The sequence below is a fragment of the Poecilia mexicana genome, unplaced genomic scaffold (genome assembly GCF_051168715.1).
Source record: "Poecilia mexicana isolate PSO_F unplaced genomic scaffold, ASM5116871v1 scaffold_4, whole genome shotgun sequence".
NCBI lineage: Eukaryota > Metazoa > Chordata > Actinopteri > Cyprinodontiformes > Poeciliidae > Poecilia > Poecilia mexicana.
In genome coordinates this window covers 15,240,110-15,258,097 of record NW_028263373.1, presented here as the reverse complement: position 1 = coordinate 15,258,097, position 17,988 = coordinate 15,240,110, and positions in this window count along the sequence as shown.

Genomic DNA, 17,988 nt, shown 5'->3' with positions numbered 1-17,988 from the left:
CGATGAGGTCACAAGGAAAGGAGCCACAGCCAAATACCTCCAACGAATAAGGCAAGTCCTGAGAAGCCAGCTCAATGGCAAGAACAAGATCCGTGCAATAAACAGCTATGCCTTACCAGTAATCAGATACCCTGCCGGAATAATTAGCTGGCCAATGGAAGAGATGAAGGCCACGGATGTTAAGACTCGGAAGCTACTAACCATGCATGGAGGGTTCCACCCCAAATCCAGCACCCTGAGACTGTACACGAGCCGTAAGGAAGGAGGCAGAGGACTAGTGAGTGTGAGAGCCACTGTCCAGGATGAAACATCCAAGATCCATAAATACATCAAGGACAAAGCCTCAACGGACGATGTGCTCAGCGAATGTCTCAGGCAATGGGGAACAGAGGACGAGGTGCTGGAGGAACCATCATGGGAAGACAAGCCCCTGCATGGGATGTACCACCGACAAATAACTGAAGTGGCTGATATCAGGAAATCCTACCAATGGCTGGAGAAAGCTGGACTCAAGGACAGCACGGAGGCCCTCATCCTGGCCGCCCAGGAACAGGCCCTAAACACCAGAGCAATAGAAGCTCAGATCTACCACACCAGACAAGACCCAAGGTGTAGGTTGTGCAAGGAGGCCTCTGAGACAGTCCAGCACATAACAGCAGGGTGCAAGATGCTGGCAGGGAAAGCGTACATGGAACGACATAACCAAGTGGCGGGCATAGTGTACAGGAACATCTGTGCAGAATATGGACTGGAAGCCCCGAGGTCAAAATGGGGGACACCCCCAAAGGTGGTGGAGAATGACCGAGCTAAGATCCTGTGGGACTTCCAGATCCAGACAGACAAGATGGTAATGGCGAACCAACCGGACATTGTGGTGGTGGATAAAGAACAGAGGAAAGCCGTTGTGGTGGATGTAGCAATACCAAGTGACCACAACATCAGGAAAAAGGAGCATGAGAAACTGGAGAAATACCAGGGCCTCAGAGAGGAACTGGAGAAGGCCTGGAAGGTGAAGACCACAGTGGTGCCTGTGGTCATCGGGGCCCTCGGGGCAGTCACCCCCAAACTGGAGCAGTGGCTCAAACAGATCCCAGGAACAACATCAGACATCTCAGTCCAGAAATGTGCAGTTCTAGGCACAGCCAAGATACTGCGCAGAACCCTCAAGCTCCCAGGCCTCTGGTAGAGGACCCGAGCTCAGAGGATGAAAGAGACCACCCACGGAGGGTGAGAGGGGAATTTTAATTTTTTTATATATATATATATATATATATACACACACACACAAAGGAGGAAATATGCTAAAAGGAAAGACGGAGATAAGACTAGAGGAGAGAAAAACATGAAGTATCAGTGAAGTCTTCTTCATAATACACATACATGCAATATGGGCATTGTTAAAAAAAGGCTATGCATCATCTGTTGTCAAACTTGGGTTGCACAGTGACGCAGCTGTTTGCACTGCATCACTGTTGCTTTGCTTCAAGAAATTCCTCAGTTTCAATCCCAGCCTGCTGTCCTTTTTCATGGGATTTACATGTTCTCCCTGTACATGAATGGGTCCCTCGGCTTCCTCTGACTGCTCAAAAACGTGACCGATTCGGTTAAATGGTCTCTCTAAGCTCTCGTTAGACATAAATGTGTGCGTGCATGGCTGTTTGCCCTTTGCGTCTTTGTGTTGACCTTTGATGGACTGGCAGTGGATGGTTAAGTGGATGGATAGTGGAAACTTTCAAAGAAATTAAAACACACAAAGTCTGCAACTCCTTCTATCGATTTTGTGGTAGATACATTTTGTGGTGAAGCTGGAGGTTTGCAGATGTTGTTTTTCAGAAAAACCACATTAATGATGTAATCATTTGCTTTCATCAAAATTATTCTTCCCCATCTGAGAAGGAGCTGGGCTTTTTTTTTTTTTTTCAGTATTTTGCTGGCTAGCGTTATTCATATGCTAGAGTACTCATACAAATATACACACCTGCTCGACAGAGAGCAGCCAAACACCTGCATCCTTCTGACTCCTGAGGTCTGCCCACGTTTCCCTAGCGGCTGGTGTAATTCCTCTTCCTCCCTCTTGTCTCATTTCCATCTGACTCACAGCTTGTGGGACTCGAACACATTTTGATGACCAATACCCTCCTCTGGCACGAACATGTATACACACATGCACTTCTCATTCTCAGACGCTTCTGTTAATATTAAGAAAAGGGGGAAAGCGGGCGGGTCTGTGCAGAATAATGAGGTCAACATGAGAAGGACAAGAGTACAAGTAGAGGAGCTGAATGCCACATAACTGGCTGGTCTGAAAAACTCTTACTCTGGAAACATTTTCAGTCAGTTTAGAATTGATTCATATAGAAAAAAGAAATAATTTGCATGCATTTTTTTTCCTCTGGAGATAAAGTATTGTAGAAGGTAGTTTTACTGTAAATGATCTGGATTGTTCTTCTATGTCCCTGTAGAACTGATGTGACCAACATATATATATTAAGTTAACAGGTTTATTTGTTTCTTCCCTCTGATGCTTTTAACACTCACCTCCTGAATCTTGTATCAAGAATAAACTAATTTACTTTCAGACAGGTAATACTTATTATTATGGCAGTAGCAAAAACAAAATCTAGCAAAGGGAAATTGTGTTGGGCTGTATTTTGAGAGAAAATGTGAAAGCATAGAAAATATTAACATTCAGCTCAGTCTAATAAAAACTGTGCTATGAGGAAGATACTTGGCCAGAGGATCTACCCAACATAGTCCTTATCATAATTAGAAAAAAACTGTTATTAAAAGGATTCAACTTTGACAAAATGCAAGTGTTGATTTGTGCAATGATTATTTATTTATTTATTTATTTATTTATTTATTTATTTATTATCAGTCAGCCAGTCTCATCTTATTGAGGTTTCTATCATCTTCACTCCAATGCCTGTTGCTGATGTGCTGTGACTTTACTGCTATTTATTATATATATAAAAGATTCAGATGTCTGTTTTCAATAGACATCTGGGACAACAAGTACTGATTAGTATGTCCCGTTTGTTATGGAAGTAATTTTAAGCATTTTTTCTTACGTGTTTAAGAACATCTAAACATGTTTCAAATGTCAATTGGATTCTGAAATGAGGGAATTTCATATCTTACATGAAACTTTAATATATGTCTTTATTGTTATGTGTTTTGGACGCGTCAGCATTTATGGTGTCATATTTAAATATGATATTATATGCATTTATTTACATTAATGTCTTAAATCTAAGTTACACTGCCATAAATGTGTAGTGTAATTTTATTTTTGTATTTTTTATGGCATTTGCCTGTTTTCAATGAATTCCAGTTATATTTAAATTTGTGTTTTCTGTTGTCTGGTTGTCTGTTGCTCTCCAACTATTATTTCTTCAGTTATTAAATATGAACTTTTCTTATACACTATGAATCTGCATATAAGAAGAGTTCTGCAGTCATTCACTATAACAAGCCATGGCAATAAGTGTATATTTTAGACATTTTTTTGTTTATTGTTAAAAGACAAGCATGATATTTGGGGGGGGGGGGGGAGTAAAAAAATGATCCTATGCCAAAGCTATATGCCAATTTAATTCATCTTTATAACAACTAAATATAGTTATAGAGAAGCCATTTATTAATAAGTCATCATTTATTAATAATGTTTATAGTTAACCATACATCATGTCTGCAGAGGAGCTGGTACTCTAATCCAACTCTCCTGAAGTAGTCATTTTTCTCTCTGGCTTAAAAGCATCTCAGCACTTTCACAGACTCTGGGAGATAATATAGTATAGATAGCATATGTAGAACAGGGTCCACCCACCACTTGTCATCCCATCTCTAGAATAAAGTCACTTCTTAGTGCCAGAGATTGGGCCAACAGCTTTTTAGGTGTCACACAGCCTTGCTGCCTATAGGCCAATCTGCCACCCAACACTTGTTCCCTCATGAAGCTGATTCCACCTGAATCGAGGGCATAATTTACCCTGTGCAGAGCCTGTGAATGCTGCCGAATTCAAGATGTAGGTAGAGGCTGTCAAATCTATCCATGCCAAGATAAATAGCCATTTAGTGTGAAATGGCAGCAGGATAGGGCAGATATACACGCTGAGACAATCATAATGTCTTCCTAGAAGTGTTTCTCAGACACCTGGCATGGTGAATCCTTTCCTCAGCCACACATGTCTCTGCTACACACTTGGCAATTGCCATAGAGCCTGACAGACTATCCGAGCCTTGGCAGGCATTTCTGTAAATCACAATACCATGGTGACATCTGCACAACTTTTCACCGTATACAATGGCAATTATATAGCACATTCAAAAGCTTTCCTCTGTTATAGCTTGTAAAAAAAAACAAAAAAACACAGATCTAAATGACCATCCATGAGGTCACAAACATATGTTTCTAGTTTTCAGTCACAAGCAGTGAAGGTAGCACTACAGTACATGCCACTTTGTGTAGAGAGTGTTCAGAGTAGATTGTTTTTATGTTTGTAATACAGAAAAAAAACCCACATTCAAATGGAAATGTTTATACTCTAATAAGAAAACAATGAGTTGGTGCTCGCAAATCAATACTGAGACGCATATTGATCTTTGCTGCTAATGAAGCAAAGACATACACAAAGGTGGAGTATAAATTTCATTTCTTTCATGAGCTTCTCAGTTGGTTTAATATTAGCGGTGAGTCAACAAGATGAGCACAAAAAGGCAAAAAAAAAGTTTGACCTTAAAAAATGTTTCCCCAGCTACATTCTAACACGGCATCTATCCACTATGCACTCTCATCCTAACGGACATAGCATGACTTGATTTGAAGAAAATCTTCAACTTGACTATCTCTAAACGTGTGCTGATACAAATGGTGAAATTCAGCCCAGATAAACTCTAATCGGTGTGGATGTAACGCTATAAGCTCTAATGGATGGCTTGTTACACCAGATTGGTTGGTCCAGAGTGTAATTAGAGCAAGAACCCTGAAGGGCCCAACCCTATTAGGTTTTAATAGGTTTATTATTATTAGTGCTAATGCCTTAAAGGGCAGGATAATTTCTGTGTATTAGATTGTATTTTTTATTTTTTTTTAATGATTAAGAGGTACAGCCCTATTGTGTTTACAATTCTTACCATAATTCAAATATGGAAACCCTAATTGTGTGAGATTTATTGACAATGTGACATTGAACTAAGTCCAGTTCTGGAAAGTTTGTGTGATGATTTTAAAATAATAAACACATGATGTAATAGAGATTGAATCATAGGTCCCATTTTACATGTGAGGCAGACGACATCTGCTTTGCACTTATAACCAACAGCGTACCTAAAATTTACTTCAAAGGCTACAAGGAAATTTCACTGCTCCAAAGAAAACTGTAAAGGAATGAATTACCAATAATGCACAGTAGTTTGCTGTTTCTCTGTATGAGAGGGCATTGTGAGGCCTAGTTTATTCAAAAAACTTTGCTTTTTCATGTCCAAACTTGGAAAAAAAAGTTTTCAAAGCGCAAGTTTAAACTGATAATGCTATTGTTTTTATAAAAACACCATGTTGTACTGGAGAACGCTTGAAGCCAAGGATATATTCCATAAATTCATCACATCCACATAATAGCACCACAGGATTAACCAGTTCATAATCTCTATAATTAACACATAAAACCAGAAGACTTATCTGCCATGAAACAACAGTATTATTCCACCGTTTCCTTTTAAGTCAGTGATAATGAAATGAAAGCTTACAATTGTGTCGGGGCAAACCACTAAAAAATGGAGTATATTCAGTTGTAGTGAGATTTTGTGGTGATGTCATTTACAAGTGCAATAAAGAAAGCATATAATGTATGGTATATAACACACATGGTGAAGTTATGATTTTGAGCCAAGTGCACCAGGAGAGTAGATTATGACTGACAAATTTCTGTATATTTAATTCAATTTTTATCAAATTCAGCTATTCAATGCATACTGCTTTGCAGCTGTTTCTTTTAACTTGAATAAAAAAAAAAAAGTAACTGCATTCATCGCATCGGAGCATATTAAATCTTATACCAACATGGTTTCAATGTTAAATCTGCTCCAGAGTGTTCTGGGTTTAATAAAGAAATTATTTTGTTTTCTCCCAGTGTATATATACCTACCATATGGTACCTCAGACAAGATTTTTAGTGCTCCCATACCATGTGAAAGTATTTAAGTCAAGATGTAAGAACTTATCTAACCAAACATCAGAACCCATACGCTTTGAATCCCTGCTGCAGTTTCCTGATACTTATGTTTAGCCAGTGTCCCATGTGGTCCTGTTTCGTTTTAATGGCAAATATGCCTACCAAATGTCTGCTGAATCTCCAGAGAAGAGAGCAACACAGTCAGTTAGCAAAAACACAGGGGGATGTGCACAGTTGCGCAGCACTGCATTTTAAAAACTTTGTGTTTGACACCCTTTTTTTGGTTGCTTTTTAGACAGCTGCTTTTTGCACTACTGAAGCACGTACAGGAGAGACAGATTTTGGGGGGAAATTTGATTTGTTTTTAGGTATAGGCTCTGGTGAATATTTGTACAACAGCAAAAGACTTAATGTTTAATGATCTGTATTTATCCAAAGGCAGGAACTTGCTTCTATTTTGACTGGCTGAATTCTTGAACCATGTTTCTACAGCATTTGCTAATTACTGTTTTGCTTAAGTCATACATTAAGTGTATATTATTTTCCAGGCACTGAGCTTAAATTTGACTTTGCTACTTGAAACCTTGAAACTGACCTCTCTGTCCTTAAGAAGCTCCTATTCTCTTGGACACACCTCCTTCAGCACATCATCCCATCGATGCTCCTCCTCCAGTTTGAAGGTATGTAAACTTAGCATTCCCGATGCACCTTTCTGCCCTGGGGGAACAACGACACATGGTTGTGTGCTAGTTGCTGCTTTCGAAGGTAAATTGCATAACACTATATCAAGCCAAAGCGATTGGAGGTCAGAGATGCAATTTTGGATGGTGGATTTAACTGGAGATGGACCGCAGACAAGCCTGAGCTGACTTTGCCACAAATGATTGTCTCAGGTTGACAGAACAGAAATGCATAAAACTGTGGTTGACAAAATGTGAAAAAAGGGACAATAGTTACAAATACTGCTGAAAGGCAATGTTCCCTTGATTGTTACCAAAAGTGTTATTGTGTTGTTCTAAAGCCAGACTTTTTAAATAACTACTTTTGAAATAGGCTTTGTCCTACCAAAACATGTGTCTCGTTACAATTTCTTAAAGGAAAACATCATATGGCAAAGTTTCCCATATCCACAAAAGATTGATTATACCTAAGACATTGAGGATTTTTATGATAACAGTGGCATTCACAAAAGTCTTAACAAACAAAGAAAAAGCTCAGCTGCAGTCAAATCTATTGTACAGGTGATTTACTCTCCATATAAAAATTGCTTTTTACCCTCTCCTTTTCCTGACTGGGAAGCTGAGAGTGCAATGCACAGCAGGAAACTAGATGAGAAATAGCACAAAACATATGGGGAAAGGCTAATGTCAAATGGCAGGTTTGGATATATCACTCCACGATGGCTGTGCTTGAATAAAGTTTACCATAAATTTCCATTTCCCCTTATTCATGTGAGGAAAAAAAAAAAAAAAAGGAAGATTCATGGACACATCACTAGGCTGTTAGTCTCTCTCATTAAATTCCCTTTCGAATGCCACAGGTGTACATTTTAGGGTAAATCAAGTCAATATTTATGGCAACTCTTTTAGAAGAAATATGCTTTCCCCTTGGGGTAAAACCTTGGTTATCTTCCGGCTCACTGCAGACACAGTCTGGTTGTGAAATATACAACTTCTACATAAAGAGATTCTCCTCAGCTACATGCAGTATTTTGCCGACATCCTCGAATTGCAAAATAGTCATTCCAAGAGTCCCTTCACATTGCAATCAAACCGAATTGTCGTTTCAGGCTCACAGCATTCAAAAAAAGAAAAAAAAAAGCCCAAAACATTGCAGTCCAACATTGGACTTGGACCAAGGGAAGTGTATAATCTAACTGTCATTTGTGACACATTTGAATTTGATATTCACAAGTCTGTCCTGGTCAGCTCCAGGCCACCTGTTATGTCAGTGACGGTTGCCAGTGTAAGCTTTCGGCTGGTGGCTGAAATCTACAGCATATGACTGCTATTCAGATTGTAAATGGTTGTGAGTGTGTGTATTTGTCATGGTTCCTTATCATCACCTGCTGTGAGCCCAAGAGGAGCAAGCGAGCACACACTCATTGTTCTCCCTCACACTCAGTCTCACTGAAAGACACACCCACTCACTGCCCAAGCCAACAGGACCACCAGTTTCTCACAAAACCCTCATTTAAGAGTTGCAGGGTTTTTTGTAAGGTTTTATCATATAAAAAATTTATAAATCTCCTGTAACTCAAGACACTGCAGGCTTGTCTTATCTCCTGCTTTTTTCTTAGCTGTTGGCAAGCAGTGCCTTATATTACTTTGCTTTAAAGCGGGTTTATTTAATCAAATTACAGTTATCACCTAAGGAATAATAATCGTATTCTGAAAATTGGAATCCCAAACTGTGCTCGGGAGATAAACTAAGATTTATCAACGATACGTTTTTCATATGCAGGTTCCGTCAGAAGTCTGATTCTTTACATTCAGCATGATTTATTGGACACTGAGTTTCTATACAGTCTATTTAAAAACTTTGCTGAGAAAGTAAATGTTCAAACCTGACTTTTCACCAGCTGATATCAAAGTGGTTATTAATACTGTAAGAGCTGGATCATCTTTGTGTGGAAACACTTCTAGCTCAGCACATGCCTTGTGGGAGGAGGAACACACAGATTTGCAAAAGCGCAGGTGCGTGTGTGCGCATGTTGCTGCTCGGCGGCATGTGAACATACACTCGATGTAACACACGCAGAGGGTGCTGTTTATTGAGAGCGCTGCTGTTAGTTTTTTGTTCACTTTTACTGCTCAAAACAGAAAAAAGAAAAAAAAAACATTTATAGAAGACAAGGCTTGTGCTCCATCGTTGTTGGGGGGAAAGTGTTTGATAATAGTATTATCCAGGCAGCAATGCTGGTAATGCAAAATCTACATATAGCAACTTCCCCTGAATTCAAAGTGGAACATGACGTGCACTGAAACACCACAACTAAAACATTTCTAAAGGTGATGAACTTCCCATGTATAATCCCAACTAGATATGTATCATATTTTGTATCTACTTCTCTGGATTAAATATTGATTTCCAAAATGTTTCTTTATAGTAAGCATACCTTATCTCACTTAATCCAGACATTTTCCTTTAAGGATCTAAACATGTTTCCCACAGGTGGAAGATAATTGTGAAGCCTAGAACAGGCAACATCCACCAGAAGATTAAAGATGTTACATTCTTCCACAAACTCACGAGTTTTACTTCCCTCCTCTTCCTTTCTTTTTAGAGTAGATATACAATTAGTAAGGATTTGTTGTAATTACAAACATGGTAACATTTAATGTCAGTTTGCAGTTACATATTGTGTAATCATGTAGAGTTGTTTTGAAAGCGTTTACTACTATGAAAGTTTTCGAAAGTTTTGAAAAATTCCTTTTTCAGAAATTACTAAATTGTTCCGCTGTGCTTTCCAAATAGATTGATGTACCAAAGAAATTATGGCTATGTTGTATAATTTTATTTAAAAGTAGTGCAGCTTTTTCTCTTCCCCACCTGTTGCTGTTGGAGAGATAGGACATCATCATCAGGACATTCACATGTTATTTAAAGACATACTAATTACCGTAAGCAAACTTCTGAATTTAAAGAAGTAATTTAGCACTGAGCAAATATAAATAGTTGTTGTATTCCTAACCAACCTCAAATAAGAAATTTGTAATTGTAGTAGTTTAATGTAATGTCAGACATTGAGTAAAAATAATTAGATATTTCTTTCTCAGTGTGCATTGCAACTACATATGGAAACATTCTTTGGTGCATATTTATTTTTCTCTTTTGTCTACGCTGCTTTTATACACACATATAATAAATGTATATGTTATTTTTTTTATACAGTAAAGATTGCAAGAGAAACATGTTACATACATCACAGAAAACATAAAAAACCAATAACACAACCTACTAAACACCTCTAAAAACCAAATGATTGATTAATTAATGACCATTTATGGTAAAGACAGTACGTAGCCTAGAGAACATCTTGATGCGTTATTGCATAATTTCCCCCAACAATCAATACCTCCATCTTTCTGCAAGCATCCTGGCTCCTCCTCCATTAGTTCTGCAATGTCATTTACTTCAGTGACCCAGTAATACCTCTAAGCTGTGTCAGGGTTCAGCGGTACTCAGTGACAGAGACGGACTGAGCTCTTAATCTCCCCCACCGATCTTCCCAGACAGACTCACTCTGTCACAGATACCCTGAAGCAGAAGTTCCCTCTTTTCCTCCTTTCCCTCACGAACACTGACAGGTGAAAGGAGTGGATTGGTCCTATATGTGGCTATCTCTTTAGATCTGTCTCTATGAGGGTGTGTTACTCTCACAAAGTCTGTCAAGGTCAGTTTAAGCATTGTTGAGTGTCAGCACTTTAAAGCGTTGGTGCCTTAACAGAACAGAACCTCATCAAGGTCCTTCCAATGTTTTATAAGTGCTGTATTTTTTTGATGCAATTAGTGTTGAAATACTCATTTAGCAAAACTTATAAGGAGATCAAATTATTTAAAATAAGAAATGCTTGGCGTTTTTCTTTTTTCTGCCTATTTGGGAGATAAAAGGCACTGAAAAAAATGATGAAACCACTGATGCAAAAAAGAATAAACAGAGAAAAAAAATCTAAATTGAAAAAAATATATAATAAATTGACTGCAATCAAATTGTTAAAAGAAAGCAGGCAATTCACTTTCATTAAATACTCAATTTGATTGAAAAATAAGGTCTGTTGAAACATAAGGGCATCCATTAAGACACTGAAAAGGCTAAAGAAGAAAAAGAAATAACAGCTAAACACTGATTAGATGCAAAACCTTTTTAGTCCATTAATGAAGCACTTTAATTTAGCTGCCAGAGAACTTTGTATGTGACCTTCTCTAGTGACCTCCTGCAATATATTGAGCAGTGTTTGAGGAGAGGGGGCAGGAACACCTCTTCAAGGGAAATTAATATTCACAGAGGAAGCCGTCCTGCGATGCACTAATCTGCATGAGATCTGACTTCCTTTCATTAATCAAGACGAGTATGCCCCTGTGCATCGCCACTGTTTACCTTCCAAGTTGTTGTTTGCCCAGCCTGTTGACTGCAGGCAAACAGTATAAATCATACAACAATACATGACTCAACTTATCTGGCCAGCCTGGCTCCCACACACCTGAGAAATATTGTTAAGGCCTTAGCAATCAAGTAGAAGTTAGTACCTGAGCTGTAATTTCTAGTGGAGTTCTAAGACGGAGAGAGCTGGTTGGTTGGAGTCTGGAAATAAACTGCACGAATTTCAAAATGAGGAAAAAAAAGAATGACTCTGTATATGCAGTGGCGGTTTGTGATATGGACAACATGAGCAACTGCCCAGGTTGTTCCTATGCCCAGGGAGCCAAACAGACTAGGACCGCATCTGATAATGTCTCGTACTATTTGCGGTGGCACTAGAACTGCTGCTTTCTTTAACTTAACAATATAATCAGAACATTAAGTATTTAACTATAGAATACCCAATTAGGACAATCTGTTCTGTATCTTTAGAATAACTCAGAAATTGTGAGGATACGACACACAATTATACAATTGTTTTAAACCCATCAACAGCAAACGTGTTTCTTTTCTGGTTTACTGATAAACTAAAGTTACCTGAGAGTTCATTTATTTCAGTCACTAAATTATCTCAGTGAAACACAAATTATATAGATTAATTACACACAGGCTGGTGTTTTCAAACCATTATTTCTGTTAATCATGGTGATTTTCCACTTACAGCTAAATTAGTCATGCAGATGAAAACAAATTTTTAACACAGAACTGTGAACTCAATGAAAGCATGTTTAATACCTGCTTTCAGGTAAAATTTTTAAACTGCACTTTTAATTTGATTAATGATTGTAATTCTATTATAACTCTATTTTATCATAAATGGTAGTCAGTATACAATGGAAAAATAACATTTTCTTTTATTATTATAGGAGATTGACAAATTTCAGCTCATGCTTGATTAATATTTAAGAAGTATGTTACCAAGAAAACTCCTTATGACTGGATAGTTAAATAATAATTTGACCTTCCTTAGCTATTATACTTTTCTGTGCCCAAAGAACTGACATTTGCATTACTTTGTTGCTAAATCAAGTGGTTTGCCATGTTAACTGATTGCAGAAACATGAATCACATTTGCACAAAATTTCCACTGTTAAAAAATGCGCTCTTCTCTCTGTGTAGTGAACCAACTTTATTTAAAAAAAAAATAATAATAATTTAGGCGGTTATTATTAGAACTGCCCAAATCTGGTAATACAAAGCTAACATCACTTCACTTTGTAAGACATTGTAAATGAAATCTAAAGGGAATTTCAAACTATTAGCACTAAGCTCAGTAGCCACCACATTATGATGTTGCATTACGTTTGTGTTGGTGGAAAACAGCGCTCCACCTTTTTACCAGCGGCAACTGAAAAAGAGAAAAGCTCCAGATTATTTTACATTTCTGGACTAATTATTCATTATTATTGGATCTCTCTTTCTGCTCTGTGATAACTTCACATTATCTCCAGTACTGGACTCCATTAAAATTTTGATTAATAAGTTTTCCTTTATTTGTTAATTTATCAAGGACTCATTAATTACAAAACCATTCTTTATTCACTCCTCTTTTATGTCTAGAGAAAGTAGAAATGATTAAATCATTACCTATCTAATAAAACATGTTGAGGAGTTACTACAAATTAAAAATTAACTCCTAGTTAAATTATCCATTGTCCCCCATTTGTTCCAAAGTAACTTCTCCAAATTGAGTTTTTTTTATTAGAACAGTCTCAGGCTGTGTTTTGTTTCTCTCCTTTTGTACACCATTTAAAAAATGTATCCTCTTGCTTAATATTTTCATACAATGATATATCTTTATATACACTAAAAATGATCAATGATAATTATTCTAATACCACTAATAATAATGATATATTCATTTTTGGAAAATCTAAGATGTGTGATTTTTCATACTACCTCTTTTGAAGTAGTATATTATTTATCTATAAAATCAATGCTGGTTTCGCCAGTCTAGACAGGCTTTGAGTGTCATTTTTAATTTAATAGATTGGAAGAAAAACACTGAATTCAAAATAATTTGCATATTTTTTCCTATTTTATAGGAAGACATGGTGTAACATTTGAGTAAACAGTGCATTCCAGTTGAATTAGATAAATTCAGAACACAGGTTGGACCGAAAAGTCACATTTTTGTGCTAATGAGAGTTTCAGCTATTTTGCTCAAGGTTTTCATGACAGAGAGAGAGAGAGAGAGAGCCAGCCAATGCCATTTGTCACTCAGCCCTCAGCAAATAGATATTTTAGTTCAGTGTGATGTAAAACTTTTCTCCACTTCACTTCTTTTTGTATTAAGCAAGGTCGGCTATGCAAAGCTGCTGGATTAATTGAAAAGGAAGAACCAGAGAAGAGGGTGTGTGTTTACAGAAACAATTTTCATCTCTTGGAAAAAGCCTGCCCACACAGGGTCAACACAATGATGATGATGAATAAAAATGATTATAATAGAAGTAATTATTATTATCACGCCATTACCATTAGCTCAGACTGATATATTGTTATTTTTAAATTCTAAACTAATCATTTGATTGATTATTTATTAATTAATATCTGCTAGAATATGTTTTTGGGCTACTCTTTAAAACTTGAATAATTATACTAATAACATTTGTATTATTGTTACACATCTTTTTTTTTTTTTTACAGATTTGCTCTGATTGTTTGTAAATTTGGACACAAATTATGCAGTTTATTATTTTTGATAAGAAAATTGAAGATTTTGATTGAGATGAATGTGTATGTGTGGATCATTGTATGTTGTCTGAAAAAAAAAACTAATTTAAGTGTCAAGGATTTTCTTCCTCCAGCATGCTGTCGAAAACACTAACTACAGAAATAAAGCAGCATAAATGTTCACCCATCGTGTCTATAGACCCTTCACTGAGTAAGTTCTGTTTTATTTGAAAACTGTGCCCCTTAAAAAAGAGCCCATTATCGTCATCTTTTTAATCCATTACATCCCTGAGAGAAATCCGCACTGAGGTTTGTAATTAAAAAAAGGAGGGAGGCAAAACAGATCCAGATGGAAGGATGCCGGAGACACAACACGGAGAAGATCGCTCCTCGGGTGAGTTTCACCTTTAATAAACTAATAAATTAGCAGCCCCACATTTTATTACTTTAGAAAAGGAATTAAAGTATAAATTCCTCCCTTTTACCTTTTGATATGTTCTCTCATTAAGAAGGGGCAGAAATTGCACCTCCTGCTGTTTGGTGTTCTCTGAGCAATTGTTCTTTTACAGTGTTGTGCTTTCAAGGCAAGAGTGTAATCAAAATCCCGAGCCTTGCAATTAGATACAATGGCTTTCCCCATCCCTGTGTGGGCATCTGCTAAGCAGAGCACAGAGGGGGAAAAAAGGCGGAATGAGTATATTGTGTCTGCGCTGAACAAGAGCAAGTAATCTAGTAAGTATTGTATGTGCATCACACACTCCACAGACCACTGGCTGTGAATAGCCTTTGTTCTGTGAGCCGACTTTAAAGTTCTCCAAGTAATTTTAAAAATGGTTCTTAAACTTAATTATGCTGCAGGATTTTACATCCTTCAAAGCAAGAGCAGAGTCAGGGGGGTGGAGAGAGAAAGCTCTGCTGTTTGATTGACATGCAAAGTCAATGAATGCCAGATAGAGTCAAAACAATAACATCAGCCTTGATTTGAAAGATCATATCTGGGCTTTGGAAAATATCTCACATGGTTCAAATCTGTGGCCATATTCCCTGACAGACACATACTATATTATCTGACAATGTATTACTCCACATGCTACAGTATATTAAAAGTGGCGTTTTAGCTTTGTATTCAGCATTTTCACCTTCATTTTGTACTGTAAAAATACTGCATAAATAAAAAAATAAAAATAAATAAATAACATAGGAAACATGGGAATAAACCAGGACATAGAAACGAAAATTTCCTTCAGTGGAGATGTGCTTGTTGTTACTGCGTGTCTTGAGTGTGTGTGCGTGTGTGTTGCCAGACCTTTGACTGCTACTCATTTCCTGCAGTGGAGGCCCGTTATGAGATGAGGTATTTTGGGGTGGGACAGTTACCACTTGGCCTTGTCTTCTCTCCTCCAGAGCCCTCAGTCACACCAAGTCCTGAGGGATTGTCACTTACATGTACATTGTGGCATTTAAAACAAGTAGAACTATGATAGGTGTTGGATTTTAGCACAGTAAAACCCAACTTAAAAAATAATAATAGTAATAATTTAAAATAGGATAAATCATTTTAAAGTCTCGTTTTAGCCTCTGAGCAGACGGGAGAGTAAAGGAGTAAAGTAAGCATGATAAAAATAAAAAAAAGTTTCAAATTAATTTGTATTATTTTCAATCTCTATTATTTTTGTCTTCAATGAAATACACAAATATACAAATGGATTTCAATAAATTACAATGTGGTCAACAGGGGTTTTTATTTACATTCAATTATACAGTGAAACTGTATATTATGCACATTTTAATTTGACCAACAACGAATGTCGACTTGACAACTGTTTAGCAGTCATGAACACAATTCAAAAGAAGGAGAAGACACACAGCATTGTTGCTAACAAAACTGTGCTGTCTCCAAACATATCAATAGAAAGTCGAGTGGAAGGAAAAAAGTGTAACAGAAAAAAAAAAAGATGCAAAAGCAACATAGAGATTTGTAGTTTTAAAAGGATTCTTAAGTAAATCTAGAGTCTAGAGTTGTGGGCAGAGTCACAATGTGAGGAATGTGACTGAAATCAGAGCTTAAAAAAAAAAATCACCACAGACACAGACTGGACAGCAACTTAACCTGACACTAGCCCTGTACAGCATTGATTGTCAAAAGAAAGCTGCAAGACCTCAGAGCCAGCTATGTAGAAGAGCTGAAGGCCAAGAGGTGGGGCAACCTGGCCTTCATTAACGCCAAGCTGAATACTTCAATACCACATTTAAACAAAGGAGCTACGTTCAAGTATTGAGTGTATATACTGTACAGCAAATGGGAAAAACATCTGAGAAAACTAACATTTCTATATTAATTTTATATGTTTATGGTAATATTTAAATTTTATTAGAAACTCTTAATTTAGTTTTGCTTAGCTATAAACCTTAGTAATCAAAAATGACATGAATAAAAATATAAAACATTTCGCTGTGTGTGTAATGGTTCTATATAAATTAAGTTTTATTTTTGTTATTATTGAATTAGTGTAGTAAATTATCTTTTGTAATTTACTGCCATGCACCTGCACATCTCTTCAAAGTAATGTGCAACACTGAATAAGTGTTAGTAGCCTTAGTCTGGATTTAATTTTTGTCATGTAATGTACAAAAATAGCATTCAATTGTAAAACATATTTTAATAAAAAGGCACAATTAAACAAATAAAATATTTTATTTTATGAACAAATAAAAAGGCTTTCTGAGTGCAAAATGCAAATGCCTTTAAAAAAAATGGCCGATGAACTTTATATTTTCTTGAAGCAAATGAAATGTATTTATCTATTGTTAAACTAATTCCTGAGCTTTCACTGTGCTCTCTTTTCTTTTCTCTAAAATTATATAGAATTCTTTACACTTTGCTGCAATCCTTTCATTCCAAAACACTTGAGAAAAAACAGAGTGGGATAAAGGCATCTCCTGGTGGTGTTAAGAATTTTTCATGTAGGCGGTGAGCCAGTGTAGAAATTCTCATTTGTTTCAACAATGGGAGCCGGTGAACACAAATAGTTTTGATCGAATGCTAGAAGAGGGAGCTCGGCAGAGACTGAATCTGCTGCGGATTTTCACATTCTCACCCTGGAATCTCAGCATCTGGAATTGGGAAGGCGGGAAGCTAACACCACCTCAGCGAGGGCTCACTCTCTTTTTCTTGGCTTATTACAGGAGGAGAAAAGTTTGTGGTTTCTCCTCGTAATTTCAACAGCAAGTCCCAAAACGCACGGTGAGATATGCCATGGTGGCGGAGCTTTCATGGCAACACCTTTTGTTTTGCGTTTCTCTCTTGCTTGTTTGCGCTGCTTCTTTAAAAAGCGTGCCGTCAGTCTGTTTTGCTCCAATACTCAAGGCTTTTGCATTTAGTCCCTGGAAGAATGTCTTACACTGGAGAATAAAACACCTTGTCTGAAATGCATTTAAGAGGGACTTTTTTTTTTTTTTCTGCTGCTCTCTGGGTTTTATATTTATTTATTTTGGAGCTGTCACACATTTCAGTCTGAACAAATTCCTGTCAGATTTGAAACACACAAATCAAGCGTGATCTTGATCCTGAATAAGAAAGATTTGTCTACATCTTCAAAATGTCTGTCTCCATGAAAGTCATTCTATGGCGGTAGACATTGAGCTCATTTGATTCATGTGTACAACATTTAAGGAAAAGGTTTATCACTAGATTTTTCTTGAACATAAATGTCCATACATTCTAAAAAAAAAAAACACACTTACTCTTTCTTTTTAAAATTGAATCTGTGTCTACATTTCCCCTATTTCAGGTAGTTTTCACAGTGAAAAACTTTATCAGAGATCATTTCGGTTGTGACATTTTACATTAAATTCGATTCCCAGCTGCCATCTGCATCCCTGTGCAATTAGGTGTACTATATGTTCCACATTTCCCAGGTTTGTAATATTGGAAGGATGTGAAACCAGACGGGACCATTTACAGCGAGCTGAGAAGGAGACACTGAGGTGCTCGGATCA